Source organism: Rattus norvegicus, chromosome Y (assembly GCF_021556685.1).
Source record: "Rattus norvegicus strain SHRSP/BbbUtx chromosome Y, alternate assembly SHRSP_T2T, whole genome shotgun sequence".
Classification (NCBI taxonomy): Eukaryota; Metazoa; Chordata; class Mammalia; order Rodentia; family Muridae; genus Rattus; species Rattus norvegicus.
The window spans coordinates 39,409,170-39,432,806 of NC_141555.1; the positions used below are offsets into that span (position 1 = coordinate 39,409,170).

Below are 23,637 nucleotides of genomic sequence, written 5' to 3' on the forward strand. Positions count from 1 at the left end.
GGGGGTTTAGTCTGAGCAGGACCCGGGGCTTCCCCTTCTACTGGTGCTCTTACTAGGATATTCATTTTTACCTATGAGGTCAGAGTCCAGGGTCTTTAGGTAGTGGATTAGTCCCTGGAAGCTCTGGTTGCTTGGCATTGTTGTACATATGGGGTCTCGAGCCCCTTCAAGCTCTTCCAGTTCTTTCTCTGATTCCTTCAACGGGGGTCCTATTCTCAGTTCAGTGATTTGCTGCTGGCATTCACATCTGTATTTGATGTATTCTGGCTGTATCTCTCAGGAGAGATCTACATCCGGCTCCTGTCAGCCTGCACTTCTTTGCTTCATCCATCTTGTCTAATTGGATGGCTGAATATGTATGGGCCACATGTGGGGCAGGCTCTGAATGGGTGTTCCTTCTGTCTCTGTTTTAATCTTTGCCTCTCTATTCCCTGAAAAGTGTATTCTTGTTCCACTTTTAAAGAAGAAGTGAAGCATTCACATTTTGATCATCCGTCTTCTGTTTCATTTGTCTAGGCATCTAGGGTAATTCAAGTATTTGGGCTAATAGCCACTTTTCAATGAGTGCATACCATGTGTGTTTTTTTGTGATTAGGTTACCTCACTCAGGATGATATTTTCTAATTCCAACCATTTGATTCGAATTTCATAAAGAAATTGTTTTTGATAGCTGAGTAATATACCATTGTGTAGATGTACCATATTTTCTGTATCCTTTCCTCTGTTGAAGGGTATCAGGGTTCTTTCCAGCTTCTGGCTATTATAAATAAGGCTGTGATGAACATAGTGGAGCACGGGTCTTTTTTATATGTTGGGGCATCTTTTAGGCATATGCCCAAGAGAGGTATAGGTGGATCCTCAGGCAGTCCAATTTCCTGAGGAACCCCCAGACGGATTTTCAGAATGGTTGTACCAGTCTGCAATCCCACCAACAATGAAAAAGTTTTCCTCTTTCTCCGCATCCTTGCCAGCATCTGCTGTCACCTGTGTTTTTGATCTTAGCCTTTCTCACTGGTATGAGGTGAAATATCAGGGTTGTTTTGATTTGCATTTCCCTTATGACTTAAGATGTTGAACATTTCTTTAGGTGTTTCTCACCCATTCGGCATTCCTCAGCTGTGAATTCTTTGTTTAGCTCTGAACCCATTTTTTAATAGGGTTATTTGTCTCCCTGAAGTCTAACTTCTTGAGTTCTTTGTATATTTTGGATATAAGACCTCTTTCTGTTGTAGGAATGGTAAAGATCTTTTCCCAATAAGTTGGTTGCCATTTTGTCATAACCACAGTGTCCTTTCCCTTAGAGAAGCTTTGCAGTTTTATGAGATCCCATTTGTCGATTCTTGATCTTAGAGCATAAGCCACTGGTGTTTTGTTCAGGAATTTTTTTCCAGTGCCCATGCGTTCCAGATGCTTCCCTATTTTTTTCTTTTAGTTTGAGTGTATCTGGTTTGAAGTGGAGGTCCTGGATCCACTTGGACTTATGCTTTGTACAGGGTGATAAACATGGATAGATATGCATTCTTCTACATGTTGACCTCCAGGTGAACCAGCACCATTTGCTGAAAATGCTATCTTTTTTGCATTTGATGGTTTTGTCTCCTTTTTCAAAAATCAAGTGCCCAGAGGTGTGTAGGTTCATTTCTGGGTCATCAATTCTGTTCCATTGGTCTATTTTTCTGTCTCTGTACCAATACCATGCAGTTTTTATCACTATTGCTCTGTAATACTGCTTGAGTTCAGGGATCGTGATTCCCCCTGAAGTCTTTTATTGTTGAGAATAGTTTTAGCTATCCTGGGTTTTTTGTTATTCCAGATGAATTTGCAAATTGTTCTGTCTAACTCTTTGAAGAATTGGATTGGAATTTTGATGGGGATTGCATTGAATCTGTAGATTACTTTTGGTAGAATGGCCATTTTTACTATATTAATCCTGCCAATCCATGAGCATGGAAGATCTTTCCATCTTCTGAGGTCTTCTTCAATTTCTTTCTTCAGAGTCTTGAAGTTCTTATTGTACAAATCTTTTACTTGCTTGGTTAAAGTCACACCGAGGTACCTTATATTATTTGGGTCTATTATGAAGGGTGTCGTTTCCCTAATTTCTTTCTCAGCTTTTTTCTCTTTTGTGTAGAGGAAGGCTACTGATTTATTTGAGTAAATTTCATACCCAGCCACTTTGCTGAAGTTGTCTATCAGCTTTAGTAGTTCTCTGGTGAAATTTTGGGATCACTTAAATATACTATCATATCTTCTGCAAATAGTTATATTTTGACTTCTTTTTTCCAAACTGTATCCCCTTGACCTCCTTTTGTTGTCTGATTGCTCTGGCTAGAACTTCGAGAACTATATTGAATAAGTAGGGAGAGAGTGGGCAGTCTTGTCTAGTCCCTGATTTTAGTGGGATTGCTTCAAGTTTCTCTCCATTTAGTTTAATTTTAGCAACTGGTTTGCTGTATATGACTTTTACCATGTTTAGGTATGGGCCTTGAATTCCTATACTTTCCAGGACTTTTATCATGAAGGGGTGTTGAATTGTGTCAAATGCGTTCTCAGCACCTAATGAAATGATCATGTGGTTTTGTTCTTTCAGTTTCTTTATATAATGGTCACGTCGATGGTTTTCCGTATATTAAACCATCCCTGCATGCCTGGGATGAAACCTACTTGATCATGGTGGATGATTGTTTTTATGTGCTCTTGGATTCGGTTTGCCAGAATTTTATTGAGTATTTTTGCGTCGATATTCATAAGGGAATTTGGTCTGAAGTTCTCTTTCTTTGTTGGGTCCTTGTGTGGTTTAGGTATAAGAGTAATTGTGCCTTCATAGAAGAAATTCGGTAGTGCTCCATCTTTTTCAATTTTGTGGAATAGTTTGGATAATATTGGTATGAGGTCTTCTATGAAGGTTTGATAGAATTCTGCACTAAACCTGTCTGGACCTGGAATCTTTTTGGTTGGAAGACGTTTAATGACTGCTTCTATATCCTTAGGAGTTATGGAGTTGTTTAACTAGTTTATCTGTTCCTGATCTACCTTCGTTACCTGATATCTGTCTAGTAAATTGTCCATTTCCTGCAGATTTTCAAGTTTTGTTGAATATAGACTTTTATAGAAAGATCTTATGATTTTTTGAATTTCCTCTGTATCTGTAGTTATGTCTCCCTTTTCATTTCTGATTTTGTTAATTTGGATACACACTCTGTGTCCTCTCATTCGTCTGGCTAAGGGTTTATCTATGTTATTGATTTTCTCAAAGAATCAACTTTTGGTTCTTTTGATACTTTCTATGGTCCTTTTTGTTTCTATTCTGTTGATTTCAGCTCTGACTTTTATTATTTCCTGCCTTCTACTCCTCCTGGTTGTATTTGGTTCTTTTTGTTCTAGAGTTTTAGGTGTGTTGTCAAGCAGGTGACATATGCTCTTTCCTCTTTCGTTCTGCAGGCACTTAGCGCTATGAGTCATTCTACTCTTACTGAAGGATGTATTTATTAAATGCAAAATTAGTTTTAACAGAACTTAAAAGGACAGTTTTGTTTTATTTTTTTAACTGTCCTATAAGAAATAAACTGTAGTTTGGTCATTTTGCTTATTAATGTACCAAGGAGTAATAATGTAAGGATATAATTCTGTGACATAGAAATTTTGCATACACAATAGCCATCCCATCAAATCATTCTTGTTATATTTGATTTTGCATTCCATTGCAATTCAAAATAAGTATCTTATATTTTCTGTCACTTTAGCAATAGGGTATTCTCATTTCTCAAATAACATGCTTTTACATTTTTATCTCAAAATATTTAGAAACAAATTAGGAAAAATAAATGTACTACAGAGTTTCCTTTATGCCTGTACTTAATATCAAAATATATCCTGTAAATTTTAGCTATTTTTGCAATTCCATTCACCATGATACATTAGATTTATTCTGGCTCTACATGTTTGACAGATTCAGCCGCACAAAAATGGTTGTCGTTATCACAGAACAGACAAAAATGTTGGCAACTAAGAAGGTTGCAATAAAAAACAGTCAATTAGAATTAAAGGGGTAAATAATGAAGAAGATCAATGCATGCTGTCTGGAAAACAGTACCGACCAACAAAACTGCACACGTATGAGCTTTAAATTTTAAGTAAAATATATTGTATGGAAATATGAACCCGTTCTAAAATGATAATCCTTATATCCTATTAGAATATCTAAAATATTTATATTATTCTTTTGAATGTATAAGGTTATTTTAAGTTTTATAGTGAGTCTTTTCTTAGAGGCACTTGTCTCTTTACATTCTTGTTTGCTTTACGATTAGAGAGTGGAGAGCCTGGATTCCATCCCTCCACTATACCACAGCACTTTTAACAATTTTTAAATGAATTCATTTCCTAATTTTATACTAAGTGTGAAAGTCATACACACAGATAGTACTGCTTCATATAAAGAATTATATTCATAGTATTGCATTCAATCAATTAATAACTTTATATTTTCACAGTTTAAAAGGATGTTTGTATGTGTCTGAAAATACATGGAAGATACCTGTATCCCAACACTGACCCAATACTCTCTATTGCTGTCTTATCCCATAAAAACCTTTTTGAGAGTATATCAAGCTATGTTGAAAAATATGCCAATGATTCTTCAACCAATAAATCTAATAAAAACAGCTGTCTATTTTTCTTTCCAATGATTCTGTGTGTCCATATAAGAAAATGGAACTATTATTTCAATTGCATTTCTTTAAAAACATGAAATACTACAGTCTGCTGACCCTTGCCTTTCATATATAACAAAGATTCTTGAATCTTTTAAGTTAAACCAGCATCTAGAAGCTCTCTCATTTCTTTGAGGTAAGCCTCCTGCTCCTTTTCACTCATTTCCTTCTTTTCTTATTGGATATTGTCTGTATTTACATTTCAAATGTTATACCCTTTCCTGTTTCCCCTCTCTCCCATCGACCCTTTCCATGTTTCTGTGAGTTTTCTACGATTACTGCCTGCCCACTCACACCTCAACACTCTGGCATTCCCTACACTAGAGAAACCAGACTTCATAGGACCAAGTCCTTTCATCCTATACATTCCAGAAAATGCCATGCTCTTCTATATATGAGGCTGAAGCCATGGATACCTCCATGTGTACTCTTTGATTGGTATTTAATCCCTCACTTCCTTCTTCATTCACTGGACAAAAGCTTATTATGATTCACTGCTGTCAGTGCTGTCCTTGCAGTAGGGAAAACAATGGTCAGTGATCCTGGACCTCAGTAAGCTGAATGTTCAAATGCATGAACACATGTAACCAGAGCTTGGTTCCCACTAAAAAAAAGCATGCAAATATTTTCCAAATGTTGTGTAATGAACACTTGCCGTGGGGTTCAATGCTGTTTCAAAATACTATTGCCAGTATTACTTGGTGGCCATCTCCATGAGTGAGTGGGTCATCATTTATTTGAGATTATTTATTTAGTGTTGACTATTGAGAGCCTCAGACAAATTTCTTCCAGCAGATCTTTACACACACGCATGGTTCTTTATTTGTTTTTTGTTTTCTTTGGTTTGGTTTTGTATCAATATATATAGAGCACAAAACTTAGCACTCTATCATTTTTGTACAGTACTCAGCATCTCTGGTGTGTGCCTGTCACACCCTCTCTGACCCAGATCTTTTTGAATTTATGGAGCTGAGATGCCATGCATTTTACACATAGTAACCATTTTCCTTCTCTCTCCTCCCAGACCCCAAATCTCCTGCTTCTTACCACTGTTGATAAATACTTTATATACACTGATATATGCAGGACCAGAAAATACCTGTCTTTTTTGCTATTAACTTGGCATCCTCAGGCTCCTTCCATGCAGCATATGTCAAATGCCTGAGTGATATTACACCCCAAGGATAGCCTAAAGCTGATAACTCTACAAACTAAAACTTTATTTTTTTTCCAAATATCACTATTTGTTGATGACTCTTAAAATCTTTAACCTCCCTGTAGCCCTCCAGGCACCAGCGGTAAAAGAAAGGATGGGGGCATTGTGGAGTGGGGGTGGTGTCCCTCTTTAGAAAGGTTCATTGGAGCAACTCCCATCTGTGTTCTCTGGAAACCAGAATTTCAGTTCTCAAGTTGGAATAGGCAGCTTGTTCCATTAGCAAACATTTCATGAATACACTAGTAGTTCTGGTCTGTAGACTTGTCATAACAAACAGGAAACAGCAGCAGTGGCACAATCTAGTATAACAGCCAGGCTTCTGTCAGTAACCTGGACAGAGAGACATTCTATGTTGTGGTTCTCTCAGGGAATTGAAGATCAACAGAGACTCAAGATGCAAAAACATTGTTCCTGCTGCTTTATTTGTTTGTCATAGTCTGTATTGCCAGATTTCCCTTGGAAATATATAAGGTGTTTGAAACGTTTGCTGCTACAAATATATTACTGTTGCTGAGTAATCCTGTACATCATTTTCTCCTCAGAGGGATAGAGACTATTCCAATCCTTTATAGCTATTGCCGCTAATGGTGAAATGGGTAATCCAATATGTGATCAGAGGAGATGCTTTGACCATGTTTCCAAAATAAGAAGTTTAAAAACCTGTGAGCTTTAATGGTACTGCAAACTCTTAAAACCACCTCAATAGCAGTTACTTATTCTTACTCTTGTATGTAATAAAATAAAGTTAGTTTAAAAAAAGGTGAAAACAAGGTGTTTTTGAATGTGTAAGCCTGATGGTGCCTTTGATCAAAATGATAATTATCAAAACTATGATTTCATGCAAGTTTATAAACTAATGTTTGCAAGATGTGAAGCACCTATTTTATTATTCCTATTATGTTTGGCTAAAGGCACATGGCATCTAGTTGTAGGGATAAGGAATCACTTATTTTTGGAGAAAGTGTATGAGTGAGTTAGAGAAGTAAAGGACATCATTTCAATCCCCAAGTACATAGAAGTCGGATTGGTAGAACCATCATCATGTTAAACAAGTAGAAATGAGTACTAAGACAGAGCCATTTAGCAAAACTTCATTTTTCTCTTATTTGGCTAAACCATATACATCATGCCTAGGGAAATTCTTTTAAAGCAAGGATTTTGCTTTTTAAAAACATGTATGTATGTATGTATGCATGTATGTATGTATGTATGTATGTGTATGTCTATATGTGTATGAGTACATAAGGACATATGTTTATATCTTGTACATATATTTATATTTGTATATGTATATATGTATATATTTGTATATATGTGTATGTGGCCACATGTATATATGTGTGTGTGTGTATATGTATATATATAAATGTTTATATATGTGTGTACATATATATATATGTGTCTGTACGTGTATATATGTAACATACAAATGCACTCTATTTTCTAATTTTATGAAACAATTCTGATGTATACATTAGTACTCAAGAATTTTAAAAGCTGCTTTATAAATTTTGATTCAGGTTAAATTTCAGTTCAGAAAACAGATTCAATAAAGATAATTAATTTTTATGCTATCAAATTTCTCAACTATTTTATAAAAACACAAATATTTACTTTAGTTATGTGACTGTATACGTTTTAGCATGAAACATAACTAATTAGCTTTTCCAGCATGTGATATAATTAGAGGATAATACTAGACCTATGTGAGGGAGAAAATATATCAAAGTACTGCAATATGTGATAGATCAGAGTGATAGATAGATAGATAGATACATACATACATACATTCATACATACATACATACATACATGCATATTTACACTGATTAAAATCACAGATGATATTGTCTACTTTCCTGTCCATCTCCGCTAACCTCTACCCCTCACCTTTTATAGTGATTGTCCCCTCCACATTGATATCCCCTTACTTAATGTCCCAGACAAATAAATATCCAAACTTTTAAAATTGGTTAGAGTGCTAAACCAAGAATTCTCAACTGAGGTACCTCAATAGCTGAGAAAAACATCAAGAAATGTTCAACATCCATACTTATCTGAAAAAGGCAAATCAAAATGAACCAGAGATTCTACATTACACCAATCTCAATGACTAAGATAAAAAACTGATGCAGTAGCAGAGTAAGCTAGGATGTAGACAAATGGAACACTCCCTCACTGCTGGTGTTATTAGTACCTGTAGAGCCACTTTGGATATCAATATGGACGTTCAGAGAAAATTGCAAATAGCTTTACCTGAAGACCCAGCTTTACCACTCACTTCAACACATATACTCAACCTTGATCCACATACAAAAAGGACATGAGGTTGAACAGGTTCACAAAAGCCTTACTTACAATAGTCGAATGCTGGGCGCAAGCGTGATTTACCTCAACTCCACTGAGGAATAAATAGAGAAAGTGTGCTATATTTAAACAAAGGAACACTACTAAGGTATTAAAAATGAGGACACCAAGAACTTTGTAGGCAAAGGGATGGTGCTGGAAATTAGTGAAGTAACAGAGATCAAAAAGGACATAACATGGGATGAACTTAGTGACAAATGGATGTTAGCCTTAAAGCTCAGAACTCCCATTATTGAGAGCATTTATCCCATGAAAGGTAACATGTTACGAGGCCAGATTGCGAATCCTTGCAAACAACTTAGAATGGAGAACAAAATAATCATGAAAGGCAGAGGGACGGAGGGACTTATTTAGAGGTAGAGAATGATGGACAAAGTGGGGGGAGTTGCAACAATGAAAAGAGACAGGAGAGAATTCCAGAGGAAAAGTGTAATAAATGACAACAAACATCAGTGGTTGGTGGTGAACTTGGGTTTCCCCAGGAAAGTCCCAGGTGCCAGGGATGCAAGAGGTTCTGATAAACCTAATGGGATGATGGTAGTTGAAATACCAAGCAGCAAAGAGATAGAACCATTAGAGACTGCCTCCTGTAGCTAGACATGCCCACCAGTGAAGGAATGGTGCTGCCCACACAATTCAAAATCTTTATCCTATATACATCCAAGGTCTAAAAAAAGACAAATACAAAAACAGAGCAAAAACTGAAGGAAAGGCCCTTCAGAGACACACCACCATAAGAAACATTTCTTCCACAGACTCTAAATCCTGGCCATATTCCTGATTTCAAATGTGCTTACAGATAAGACCCTAATATGTTTGCCCTCTGAGGGGCTCTGCCATCACCTGACTGTGACAGATGCAGAAACACCTAAGCATTTGACAGCACCTGACAGCCACAAAAGAAGAGTTAGGGGAATGCCTTAAGTATCTGGATGGGATTGCAACCCAATTTGAAGAATAACAGTATCAACTAAATATAACCTTCAGACCCTCAGGAAATTTTCCACATCCCAGAGTATGCTTTGCCCAGTCGAAGACTTCTGCTACACAAATAGCAGAGTACATGGTGAAGACAACTGCCTCATCTGCCATATGTGTGAAGGGAGGCAATTGGTCCTGTGGAGACTTCATATCCCAGAGAAGGGGGATGTTAGAGGACTAAAGCGGAAGTGCGCATGTAGATGGGGAGCACCATATTAGAAAAATGAGGAACAGAATAGCTTAGGGGATTCAAGAAAGAAAGACCAGTTTGGGAAATGACATTTGAAATGTAAGCAAATAAATAGATTATTTTACATATATAATGTATATAATTAATATTTTTTTAACAGCAGAGATATTCCCATCTGTCTCCTTAAGGACTGTATATTTCACTATCTGTACTATAGCTTTATTGAAAGTTGAAATCCATAAGTACTGTGAGTTTCTTATTATTGAAATTTCACATAGAAACACCCAATCAATGTTTTATCTTCTGTCCTTATAGCTTTAAATCTTTAGTTTGACAAAAAACATAATTAAATAAAAAAATAGGTTTTTTTTTCTGTTGCATATGGTTTTCATTCAATGCCTCAAACGTCTCCCAATTTAACTGTACATCTCTACATTCCATCCATTGTCATACTCTTCCCACTCTCTTCACATTTGACATTCCTGTTCCTGACAGTGTTCCTCTGCAATCCATAAGTACATTTGTACATCACAAAGTGAGGATAGTCTGGACCACATCCCTTGACTTTTACACTAAACTAATCAAACTGATACAGTGTGGAGAATTAATATTCAGATTAAAGTGAAAATGTATCCCATTTTTCTCTTAGGTCCAGATTATCTCATCTATGATGACTTTCACATGATCCATTCATTATCCTGAAAATTACATGCTTTCCTTTTCCAATCTGTAAAAGCACCACATTTTCTTTATGCATTCATTTGTTAAAAAACAACGTAAATATTTCTAAATATTCAAGAGTCTCTATACTAGCATGAATCAACATTTGGATATATTTTCCTCGCGTTATATCTTTAGGTGCATACATTTCCATGTTCCTGAAGAAACATCATACTGATTTCCAAAGTTGCTGTTGAAGTTTGCATTCCCACCAGAAGAATATCAATGTTCCCCTCTCCCCATAACACAGCAAACATAAGTTGACTCATGTGTTATAAAACTAAAATTTCTGAAAGGGAGGAAAAAAATCTCAGAATAATTTTGATTTGCATTTCTGTATTGTATAAGGATGATAAATATTTCACTTTCGATTCTTAGTCACTTGAGTTTCTTCACTTTTGAATATTTTGCTTAGACATGTAGCCAAATTTAATTATGTTTTCTTGATATATAGTGTTTTAGTTTTTTCTATTATTATTATTTATAGAAGCCTGTTTTTGAACATGTACATGGAAATAATGCTTACTATTTTTGAAAATAGCCACTTTAAACTTATTAAGATCAAATTATATAATGTACATATTCAACTCACAGAATTGGCAGATCTGTTTTAACCAAGCGAAATCATAAGGTCGCTTCATGAAGTATCCCTATATAATAAAATATTTTCTATGTACATAACATTGAGGAATAGAGTTCATATATTTTATTCTTTGAGAATTTCCGCCAATGAATTTTGATGATAATCTTTCCATTTATTTTACCCACTCACTCTATTTCTTTGAATCCTAAATTTGTATATCTTCTACATTAAAGTACTGTTTAATAACTCTATTATAAACCCTTACAAATAATTTTTCATCCCTCCAACTGAAGATACTTACTGTCCATAGTATGTCAGTTATGTACAGCAGTTTTTAGGCCTTTTCACTGCATTCTTGACTGTTGACTGGCTTGAAGCTTTGCAGGAAACCACAGCTGCTATGTGACATGAGGGCAGCACCTCTTGTATCAAGAAGACGCTTTATGTCTGATCCCATCCACAATTTTGGGGACCTATAGTCTCTTTGCATCTTGTTTCAGGATGGCTTTTTAGCCTTGGGAAAGGGGTATAGCATGTATATCCAACTCATCATGGCTGAAATCAATAAAATGTAGACAAATGTAGACAATATAATGAATGAAAGGAAGGGGTCACTCTTGGAAAGTATTAACAGGATAGTCATAACCTCTGGCCATGTTAGGTAATGAAAGGTTTGAATTAATAAAATGAAAGAGAAAATCGGAAACATGGAGAAAACACAGATTATTTATATTTACAGTCCAAAATCTAGAATTTTTTTAAAGCATTCGGATTTACTGTGGGGAGCGGGTATAGCGGCAATCCCAAAATGGAGCCCGGGACTGCTGCCGCGTCTCATTAATAGCACCTGAAATTAAGCCATTCCCCATCGTGAGAGCTGCGCAGGCGCACCATGACGATATATCAGGCCATGTGACGTGGACCTAGGAATGGAGGTCACGCAGACTGGACGGTTGAGGTGGTTGAGGGAGGATATAAGGGAGTGGGCTCGGGGGCTGGATGGAGGCATTGTTCCTGCTTGCAGACAAAAGGGTTCCTGAAAAAACTGCTTTGAGAAGAATGTGTGGTGTCTCTCCTTTCCTGCTGGTCGGGATTGGAAGTGACAGTAAATACTAGATGTATTTATATACCAATATTAAATCAGCTCATTTTGCATAATTTAAAAAGCTCTATACTAAACAATTACAAAGAATCAGGTTTTTAATTTCTCCCACCTGAAATATCATAGGACCACATGTATTCAGTTGAAAAGAAATGAATATACATTTAAATAGCATTTAAAGTGTCTAAGACTATTCAATAAAGTAGACAAAAGGATTGAATACATTAAAATTGTATTTTGAATCTGGTATTATCTAACAATGACAGACAAAATAAGGAGAGAGAGAATGAGACATGGGGACAATGAGGCAAAAGGGAAGGTAATGAGAGGTGGAGAAAGAGTTACAAACGACTGACACAAAGAGAGGAAGAGAGAGATTACACACTAATTTACACATATACACACATATTCTCAATAAAATACTTGTGAACAGATTCAAGTCAACATTAAAAATAATCTTCTACCAGATAAGCTTTCTTCAAATCCCAACATAAAAGTTTGATTCGTCCTGGGGAAGCTGTAGATATGGAGGATATAGTTCAACATAATAAAGTCAAGGTACAAGAAGCCCAGCACAAGCATCGTGCTAAAGAGAGAAAAATTCAAACAGTTCCACTACAAGCAGGAAGAAGACAAGAATATACACTGGTTTCACAACTATGTATTACAGTATGTGTAATTTTAGCTAGAGCAATATGACAACCGAAGAAGATCCAGGGAGTACAAATGAAAAATGAAGAAATGAAAATGTTCTCATTTGCAGATGTCATGATACCATTTTAAAAACTCTAAAAATGTGTCAGTCTCTTAAGACTGAAAAATACGGTCATAAAAGCAGAATATCATACGAACACACAACATTCCTTAGCCTCCTTTATGCCAATCCAAACTATACTGTGAGGAAATATGGGTGAAATTCCCCTCACAATACTCTGAAAATATAAAACAAAATATTGTGGATGAAAGTATTTAAAATGCAAAGACCACTATGAATTAGCTAGACGTGATCCTGAATAGAGACAATTTTTCTTTAAAAGATTAAGTTTCTTAAAGCTGAAAATGCATTCATGAAATAGTAGAATTCAAAGTGAACACTCAAAACACGTTATCTTTTTGTTTTCCAATTTCAAACTATGGGCGAGTCATCAGGGAAATATTCCACTTAAACACTCTTAAAATATATATCAAATACCCTGAATTCGCATTGTTAGAAAGAACACTGTGAGTTAGAAGACATATGAAGTAACCATGATACATCCAGATTATACATAAGAACGTTCTAGCTGATGTTCTGAAGGACCTTAAAGCCTTGAATGAACCAAATCTTTTATAGTTTTAAGGATAACTAGATAGTATAATAATGTCAATTTTTGATTCATTAATAAAGTTAATGCAATAAATATTGATTAGAATATTTTACTACAACAAATCACCCACTTTTATGAAAATCAAAAATTTGACTATACTATTTCTATGGGACATAAGATAACTTAAAACGACAAAGTGCTAACATGTTTAGGGAGATAATTTTAAAGAGAAAAAATGTGGGAGGAAAAATATGAGATTAAAAGTAAGTTACATACACAGTGTGATTTTGTTGGCAGAGTGAATATGTCAAAAGTTTGGAGTGACTTGGATTTATTTATTAATTTAAAAGGGTAGGTTACATGCCAGCAGGAGGATGGACTATCGGATCAGATCTCAAGAAAATGCCAAATGTTCCAGTTAGTACGACTATGTTATAGTAAACATAAAAATGCCAGTGTGGGAAATTGAAGGTTTAATTCACCTTACAAGTTCCAGTTCATAATCAATGGAATCCAAGAAAAGAACACAAGGCAGCAGCATGAAAATAAAGAGGAACTCTGCTTACTAATCTGCTCAGCTACCTTTTCTCTGTAACCTCCTCAGCTTACTAGTGCTGTTACCATCCACAGTGGGCTAAGTCACCTTACATAAACTAACCATCAAGAAAATGCAAAATACTGATGCCCGCAAGCCATTCTTATGGAGTCAGTTGCTCAATAATGCATCATTTAGACAGTCACAATAAGCAATCACAGCAAGCCATAAAAGCAAAATAGAAAACTTAGCCAACGAAAGATAAGAGTACCCCTTCATGAATGGAATTTGAGGTCAAAAGTGAAGTTCTATGTGAGGAAGAACTTAGAAGGAATTATGCCAGAAATCACACTTTATTTAAAATAAAAAGTGAAAAAAAGACAAAGCCACAATTAAAATATTGTTATGTTTGACACTTTGAAACCTCTTCTGGATTGCAGGGTAGAGCCAGGACTTGGTTTTTGGCTGGCAGCACAAATGATAGTCCAGTATTTTGGTGGAGGATTTTCCATCAGAAGCCTTAGCTTTACCACAGAGGCTAGATCCAAGTTAAAAATCATAGTCAGTCAACAGTTTGCCAGATCTTGTGCTCCAAAGAAAGGAGCAGTTCATTTAGTGATGATTTGGTGATGACTCTAATTCATTTCAGAGTCATAGATATTGCCAGCATATAGAAAACCACAAGACCCATTGTCAAACACCAATATTCTCTGCATTGCCCACAGTCACCATAGTAATATCAGTGTTGAGCTCTACAGTATGATTTTTTTCTCTTTCCTGTTGTTGCAGCTTATAAACCTTGTTTCTTTGACCCACAGAGAAGTTTCAAATAAAATAATGACAAACTTTTGCATTGAAAGCTATTGGTGACTTGTAGTTGTAGTTAAAAATGAGGACCTCAAGCAATCTTCACTCGGTCCTCTTCTTTTAGGATTGGGTTGATTAGCTATTTCTTTTGCTTTTGGTTTCATTTTAATGATTTTTTGTTTTATTTTGTTTTCTTTTTCTTTTTGTTCTTTTCTACATGCAGAGATCAAGAGTGGTTAGAAGAATTTCAAGTACAAATTCAGATGGCTGGAAAGAGACCAGTCTTTCTAACAGGTCCACATTGTTTGCTGTACTAGGGATTTTTCTCTTGCCTTTAATGTTGCCCATTTCCACTTTTTGGATCCTTTTATCCTGTCATAATTAATACTACATATATAGTATAATTATTTAAATTTCAACTCTGAATCTAAGTGCTCTATCTCCGTCCCAAAACCAGAGACATGGATTGAGTCTTGTTTGCTATCGTTTTGATTCTTAGATCGGGAATCATCCTGCGAACACTGAAGGTCCTGTTCCCAAATTGATTCTGTATAGTTCAATAAAGATGCTCTTGGCCAATCAGTTGTGTGGATTTCTACCAACAGGCTAGTAGACACAAGGATGGAGAAAGGATTTAGGGATTGAGCAAGAGTTACCAGTCATGTGAGATCTAGTATGGAGTGGCCATTGGTGTAGCAGGCAGGATGTTAGAAACACAGTAAGATGAGTGCATATTTGGGGTGCTGAGCTATGACTAATGTCAATTGACAAATTGAGTTAGGGCAGATTTAGAGGTGTTGAGAAGGGGGAAAAAGGACAGCTTGCTATTTGGTAGAGGCTTAAAAAAACCTGACAATAGAGCTAAAGCACATCAAAAGTTCCTAAGCATATGTGGCTTTCAAGTGCATTGTAAGGGAACTTGAACAGCTCTGGTAGCTTGGAATTCCTGGACCTTAAAGTGAGGCAGTAGGAACAACCTTCTGCAGAGTATTATGAGAGCAATCCATGACCATAAGGAGCATGTGCAAAGTCATCTTGACCATGAGAGTTAGACTGTCCCACATGTATCTTTTGATTATAACCATTTCTTCTTTGTGATCTTTTAGTGTTCCATTTGCTTAAAACTATTACTGAAAAGGGTAAAATGATTCTAAAGGCTACTCTTCATTGTCAACTATTCATTGGAGATTAATTAAACCCCAACGATAGAGGGAATATGTGAAGAATTTCTGCATAACATAAGGTCAATGTCAAATGAACTTCATATATGTATCTTTGTGGTAGGATGTTTCAACATTAACCTAGATCTTTATCAAGAAATATTCTTTCTATTATTTTTTCAGGCATCTGCAGATACATCCTTTTGAGGAATGAATTCTTAATACTGGAGACTATAGAGGGGACCTGCATTTCAGTGATAATTAAACATCACTTAAAGACATCAAAGCAAAATATCAAAGTGAGAATGGAATAAATTTATTAAGACAGTGTTTTGCAAACAACTTCTTTCAAAACATCTTTGGAAGGAGAATTCTGAAATTTTGCATTTCCTTTTTGACTTTGCTGGTACTCTGACAGAATCAACTCTCAATTGTTTGGGACTTTACGGGGAATTAAACACTACAAACAGAGATGAATGCATCATATGCTCTGCCGTCTGTGTTAATATGGCTACAGTGAAGAACAACTATGCTACAGCTATTCTTCTGTTTTTTCAAATATTATCCTCATACAAAGTGTGGAATCTAAGGGTTGCTGGATGGATAGGTCGAGAACACTGGCTGAGAGCTGCAAATGCAGAAGTGGGATGGTACATGCTTGGGGCGTAAAAAGCCTGTGAGTAGATCATAAACAACTTCAAAATATTCATTGCTTTAATAATTACTTGGAAGTGGACTTCTGTAAAATGACTTCAGCAGACCAGCATGGTAGAGAAACAGTAACTGATTCCCTGGAGATTTAAATACACTGGATTGTGAAACATGGACTTAGAGGTAGAGACAAGTCAGTGAATGAAGACTGGATTATCAAACCTCTGTTGTCTCTTAAGTTTCCCTACCCCATGGTTTGAGGCCTACAGCAACAGATTTTTTGGAATGAGGAATAGAATGAAAGCCAATTTGTTGAAAATCCCAGTCATAAGAAAATACTGACATCATCTGTGACAAACATCAAGTCTCAGCATGGCTTCAGCATGTCTGAATGTCTGCTGTCAGCATGGGCTTTTACTGCCATCCCTTTAATAAATGCAGAGCTCCAATCTGCTTCAGCCACATCATCTCTTCATTCTGTTGCAGGTAGATTAGATCACTGTGTCTGCCTATGCAGTCTTTCTCTACATATAAGGACCCAAGGAACAATTCTCACTCCAGGGAGCTGTTGAAAGTAATCTTGAATTGAATTGGTGTTGTTAGTAGATGTAATGTCTTCAAATCCCAGAAGACCATGTTTGCAAAGGAGTTGATTGAGGAAGTCTTGGGTATTTCAGTATTAGGGGCAGGTTGGATCGATGAACAGGACCGCCTTCCCAGACTAGATCTTGCAGTTCACATACACGTGAGCCATGCTGACAGGGTGCAGCTTCCAAGAAAAGAATGTTCAGTTGAAGATATCGGTCTGTTTGAGAATGGCAAACCCAATGTATTCTAAACCATGCATTCTATTTGAATTCCCGTAGAAAACATGGAAGAAAGAAGCCTTTACTTTTTCATTTTTGCACTCACAGTGATACCAAATCCTCATAGACATTAGAACCTGCATACTGAATATTTATCCATATGTCAATGACCAGATAAGACATCTTGCCTTTTGGACTAATAAACTAATGGATTCTAGGACTTTAAAAATAGTCAGTCATTGTTAAATTATGTGTTCCATAGTCTGTGATCATTGTGACTAGTCCGATTTCTCTGTACAGAGAGATTCATCCTTTACTGTCTGTTGGGGAACACCAACTACTACACCAGATATCTAGAGAAGACCTTTTATGGCATTTTGTCTCTAGTAAGAGTTTCAGGTCAGTTACAAATTTCCAATGGCCACATTACCTTAGTCGGATTTTCATATGATGCTTTGATACAGTCCTTCTTTTTTTCTATAGTTCTTGGCAACATAATTAAAATAGCAATTGTAACCTATTAAAGAAATGCACAGTAATCTATTTGCATGAATGCAGCAGAGAGGATTATAGGATAAACAAGAATTGGAAAGCAAGATATCCTTCCTTCCTAGGACCAAGACCAGGAAATCTTAACTACATAAAAATCTGAGACAAATTGTCTGAAGTTTGTTCTTTTCTTCAATCATGGGGATCCTAGTGAAGGAGCTCAAGTCTGAAGAGTTGGCAAAAATTACCCTCATTGCTACTCCAGGTCAACTGCTGAATACCTCATTCATGGACCTGAAGAAACTCTGTATCCATCCTTCTATAATGTGTATATATCAATGTATCATTCATAGAATGGACACATTACTGTTGGTTTGAAAGCAACAATTTGTCCCTGGAGAGACACAGATTTCTTCTTTCGCACATTATTTGACAGGCTGATGGTGGGTCTCATAAGTTCATTCCGGGATTTGCTTTACAATAATCATTCAGTTATCTGGAAGAAACACTTTTTAATGTAGTGAGATCTACTAGAACAATATCAACCATCATCTTCCATTCCCAGTTTAATGCTGAATCATTCTCCACTAATTGTCTGTGGTCTCTGATGACAGCAGCATCTCCACAGACTAGTCTGAATATTGCTCTTAGCACTGTATTTAGGATACATCAATGTGATTTCCTTACCACTTTCATTCCCAGGAGAGTTTTTCAATTCATTTCATCTGATGCGTCTAATCTACATTGTCAGCCAGGAAGAGTTTTGAGAGTTTTTCTAAAAAAAATAAAGAAAAAATGGAAGAAATGAAAGAAAGGAATCCGGCAAGTATATCTCACCAATTGACTCAGAAATCTAAAGTGTTAGTCAGTGGAAATACTAGTGGAAAGTCTGAGATCATGAAGTCTCAACTAGAAGCACTTCTCTCTCCAAGATATTAGTGTAAGAGAGAAACTGCACTATTGGTATCCAAAGCATGGAGAAGTTTACTCTGAGCAGAGGACACAATACTTGCCTTTTATTTCTTACTTAGGACCTTTTTATAATTGACAAAAAGAATAAATGCAATGAGCTCTCAGTAAAACATCTGTTACCTTCAAAATTCTTGGCATTTGGAATAAAGAAATGAATGATATAAAAACTCTGACTTCCAGGAGCCATAAGAACTGCGAAGTCCAGATGTTTCTGAGAGGCTCGCAGCTCTAGATTCCCATATGCAGAAGGCTCAGAACAAGTCTATCTCTTCAGTGATCCTACTCAACTCCTACAAGGACTCACTGAGCTTTCCGAAGTACCATGTATTTCATCCTTTTTTTATAACAAGACAGAAGACACCTTCCTTCTTCCCATCTCTGATCTCATCATCCTCTTCCTTCTCACTCCACAATGACTGTTTACTCTCGATTAGAGTTAAATTAGTAAACACTAGAGGTACTGAAGGGATATCTGAAGGGAGTTGCAGTCACGACAACACTTGTGACATCACAGAAGAAGCTAGTCCTCTCCAGGTTTCAATAGATGTTTCAGGGAGGGCCTACTGATTATGTCATTGTGATGTGCCATGGCTTACCTGTTAAACATCATTCCTTACATTGACCAGATTCAAGGGTGCCCATTCCACGTATGTCTCATGTGACACAGTAGAAACCTTTATGTACTCCATCTCTCTAAAGCTAGAGACTTCTCTTTGCTTTATTAGCAGTTACAAACTTGGGATGGAGAAAGGTAGTCAGTGGCTTGGCATGGGTAGAAAAGATTTTGGAACATCTAGTGTAGAAGATTCTTCTAGATAATATTTTTATTCTCAGGTTCATTCCTGAGATATAGAGTTCAATTTTCTTGGTTATCTAGGTATCACAAAGGCCAGTATTTTCCCTACAGACTTTAATTAAATGAATATTGTATATAACTTTCTTATTGTACTTTCCTTGACAGGGGACTTCATAAATATTCCTGAATGTGTACTGAAAAATTCTTTTTTCCTATTCCATTATCTGCAACAAAGTGATTTTGACAACAAAGTGTGCCCAGCTATAGAGTGAGCATAACAGTGTGAGTACTGTGTACTCACTTCAATTAATAAACTCCTAAAAGCTTCTTTTTTGTAAAAATTACCAGGCATCAGAAAAGCAAAGGGTAACATGGACTACAGAATTCGGTTCTCTAGTGCCATTTGATATCAATTCTGCACTACCTATCTTCCTGTGTTCCAATGGCCAGACTTAAGGGTTTTGGATGTTTTATCATTATTCGTCCTTAAGTAGAAACCTTAGATACCGGAGGATAGGCAAGGAGAAGAATGACATGTTTATCAGTCAAACCTCAAACTCAATATGTTCATAATACAGGAGGGAGTCTATTTGACATTGTCATTTCTGAATTCTACATTCTTGACCTAGTTTGGCAGATTCTATGTTAATATTCCACCGAACCACCTAGCTGTAGGAGCCACCAAAAGTATATATATATATATATATATATATATATATATATATATATATATATATATATATATATACACACACATCTGGCACCAAAATGATATAAAATTGATGAACATAAGAAGTGCAATCGGCCAGGAATCAGATATAGACATTTCCTGAGAGACAGTGCTAGAGTATGTGAAATACAGAGGTAAATGATAGTGGCAAACCCATGAACTGAAAATGGACTTCTTGTTGGTAAATGTTGAGAAAGGATTACAAGATCTGAATGGGGCTTTAATCCCCACAAGGACAATGCCAATACACGAAACCTTTCTAGTACTAAATCAATATTCAAACACTGCTCATGGGCAGACCAATGTCTCCAACTGCAAATGTAGCAGAAGATGGCCTTCGTGACACCAATGAAAAAAGAGGCCCTTGGTCCTCCCTAGATTTGATTCCCAGTTCAATGGACTGTCAAGAGGCAGTAAGGGGGGTTATTGAAAAAGGGGAGGGGGACAGGTTAGGGCTCTTATGGACAGGAAACTGAGAAAGGAAATTACATTTGAAATGTAAATATAGAAGTATCCAATTAGAAACGCAATAAAAATTCCTAAAGAAATGATAGAGTTAAAAGAAAAGAAAACTGTCAATGAATCACACATATTGACACAGAAATCTAAAGGGTAACTGTCAGGGAATGGTAATCAGAGAAATACTAGTGGAAAGACTGAGATTATGATGTCTGAACTAGATGCACATCTCTGTCCCAGATATCTGTGTCAGAAACAAAGTGCACTATAGGAATCCAAATCAAGGAGGAGTTTACCTTTAGATGACATTACGATACAATACTTGTTGTCCCTCCTTCCTCAGGACTATTTTTCCTGGGGAAAAAGAATGAAAGCCATTAGCTCTCAGAAAAACAACTGTAAACTTCCGAATACCTGACTTTTGGAATAAAGAAATTAATGATAAACAACTTCTGACTTCCAGGAACCATAACAAGCAATGAAATCCAGATGCTACCGAGAGGCTCCCACCTCCTGAATCCCATATGGGGAAGGCTCAGATCAAGGCTATGTGTTCAGTGAACCCTCACAACCCCTACACAGCACTCCTTGTGCTTTCCCATGTACCACATATTTCTTCGTTTTTTAAACTAAAACTTCCTAGGCCAACTTCCTTCTCCCCATCTCTGATATCTACATCTTCTTTGATCTTCCTCACAAATAGCTGTTTACACTGAAATAAAGGCCAATTAATAAATCCTAGAGGTACTGAATGAATGTCTGAGAGGCAGTTGCAGTCTAGAAAACACTGTGACATCACAGGAGAAGCTAGGGATCTCCAGTATACAAGAGATTTTTCAGGGCCAGCCTAATGATGATGTCACTGAGAACTGCCATGGCCTACCTGCTAAAGAGCTTTCTTTATATTGACCAGATTCTAAGGTGACCTTTCCAGGTGTGTCTCCTTTGACACAGTGGAAACATTTATGTAGAACATCACTCTAAAGCTAGACAGTTCTCTTTGCTTTATTAGTGGTTACATGCTCTGAATGGAGAAAGTTATTACAGGTTTCGCATGTGTAGAAAAGATCTAGGAACATGGGATGTAGGACAATCTTCTGGATTATAATTTTATTCCCAGTTCCATTCCTGTGACAAACAGTTCAATTTCCTAAGTTCTATCTGTTTCCCAAAGGCCATTGTTTCCCTACAGATATTTAATTGAGTGGATTTTGTATTTCATTTTCTAATTGTTCATTCCTTGATAGGGCACATTATAGATATTCCTGAATATGTACTCAAAAATTCTGTTTTGCAATTCTAGTTTTTTGCAATGATTTTCGCAACAAATCTGGCCAATTAAAGAGTGAATGTAATAGTGTAAATATGGTGTTCCTACTTCAAGTGATAAACTCCCAAATTTTTATTTTATGCAAAAATTACCTGACATCAGTAAATCAAAGGACAGCATGGACTATAGCATGCGGTTCTGTATTCCCATTAGGTATCATTTCTGGAATATCTACCTTCCTGTGTTCCAAGGGTGAGACTTCAGGCTTTTGGATATTTTACCATGATTCTTTTTTCAGGCCATACAAAAGATACAGGATGATGGGAAGGGAGAGGAATGGCTTGAGGCCCAGTAAAAGCTCAACATCGATAGGCGCATAAGAACAGGAGGGAGTATATTTGGTATTGGCATTTGTGGATTCTCCATTCTTGACCTAGGACCTCAGAATCCATGTTAAAATTTCAACTAACTTCATAGATGTATAAGCCATCAAATATATGTACATATATATAAAAATAGATATAGATAAATAGATATAGATATATAGAGATAGAGAGGAGATAGAGCTAGAGACAGAGGCAGAGATAGATAGATAAATATATGCGTAAATAGATAGATAGATAGATAGATAGATGATAGATAGATGGATGGATAGATAAATAGATCAGACACCAAAACTAGATACAATTCAGATTAATAAAGCTAAGAAGTGCATGCTGCCAGTAACAGGTTATAGATCTTCCCTGAGAGACACAACTAGAGCATGTCAGTTACCGAAGTGAATGCTAGTGGCAAATCAGAGAATTATAAACGGACCTCTTGTTGATAAATTTTCAGAAAGGATTACAAGAGCTGAAGAGGCTATCAACCCCATCAGAACAATGAACAAGAACTTTCTGGTACTATACAGATAATCAAAGACTGTACATGGACAGACCTATTGCTCCAACTGCATATGTAGCAGAGGATGGCATTGGTGGACACCAAAGGAAGGAGAGGACCTTGGTCCTCCCTAGGTTTGACTCCCAGTTCAAGGAAATGTCAAGGGACGGTAAGGGTGGTTTAAATGTCAAGGAATGGAAACATTTATGTCTCTTATGGAGAGGAAACTGGGAAAGGAAATAACATTTAAATGTAGATATAGAAATATCCAAAAAATATTAAAATTAGCTTAAATTAAAAAAATTATGAAAGAGATAAAAGTAAATAAAACTGCAAGGTAATCAGACATATTGATTCAGAAATCTACGAGGGACACTGTTAGGGAATGGTAGTCAGCATAACACTAGTGGAATGACTGATATGATTAAGTCTGAACTAGAAGCATTTCTCCCTCCCAGATATCAGTGTCAGACACAAACTACAGTGTAGAAATCATATACACGAAGGAGTTTACTCTGAGCTGAGGATACAATACTTGTCTTTCCCTTCCTCCTTAGGACTTTTTTCTTCTGGAAGAAAAAATAGAAGCCATGTGCTCTCAAAAAAAGAAAAAAAAAAGAAAAAAAAAAAAAAAAAAGCTGTACCCATCCCAACACCTGACTTTTGGAATAATGAAATTAATGATAAAAAAAAAACTCTGACTTTCAGGAACCATAACAAGAAAGGAAATCCAGTTGCTACTAAGAGGCTCCCATTTCCTGAATCCCATATGTGGAAGGCTCATGTGTTCAGTGAACCCTCACAAACCCTACACGGCACTCACTGCACTTTCCCATGTACCACATATTTTTTTTCTCATTTTTTTCAAACTAAAACAGAAAGCCAACTTTCTTCTACTCATT

The 23,637-nt window shown here is 36.4% G+C and overlaps 1 long non-coding RNA gene across 2 annotated transcripts in view; it reads right to left on the bottom strand.

The window, feature by feature from the left end:
* Positions 1–23,637, bottom strand: part of LOC134484661 (uncharacterized) — a 92,519-nt gene that overhangs the window by 36,904 nt on the left and 31,978 nt on the right. Inside the window, exons 2-3 of one of the 2 annotated variants that reach the window (XR_015647316.1) lie at positions 20,880–20,937; positions 18,314–18,401 (exon numbers count right to left, since the gene is read on the bottom strand). This is a non-coding gene — a long non-coding RNA (uncharacterized LOC134484661). Of the gene's footprint in view, positions 1–15,974; positions 18,402–18,902; positions 19,013–20,879; positions 20,938–23,637 lie in introns of those variants that run through there. The other variant, XR_015647317.1, reaches the window with a different exon arrangement.